Below are 405 nucleotides of genomic sequence, written 5' to 3'. Positions count from 1 at the left end.
CTCCTGCCTGTGAAGGTGCCCCAGGAGGACGTGGAGCTCAGCCCCCCAACCCCATCCAGGGACGACCCTGACCCAGCCCTCACACCGAGCCCCCCACTTCTCTCTGCAGATGGGCTCCACTGCGATGTGGAATCCAGCTCCCGAAACCTGTCCAGGGATGGCCTCAACCCAGTGCTGAGCCCCCCACTTCTCTCTGCTGACGTCCCCCACCTGCCCTGAGGAGCCTGAGCCCCGAAACCCATCCAGGGACGGCTCTGACCCAGCACCGAGCTCCGAGCTCCTCTCGGTAAACGTGCTCCAATGGGACGTGGAGCCTGAGCCCCGAAACCCATCCAGGGCCGTGCCCAGCCCCGCGCCGAGCCCCCTGCTCCTCTCTGCACACTGGGACGCGGGGCTCAGGCCCCC

This window comes from Nestor notabilis, unplaced genomic scaffold (genome assembly GCF_000696875.1).
Source record: "Nestor notabilis isolate BGI_N333 unplaced genomic scaffold, ASM69687v1 scaffold28509, whole genome shotgun sequence".
NCBI lineage: Eukaryota > Metazoa > Chordata > Aves > Psittaciformes > Psittacidae > Nestor > Nestor notabilis.
The sequence above is the reverse complement of the archived record's forward strand: the minus strand, read 5'-3'. Positions refer to the sequence as shown.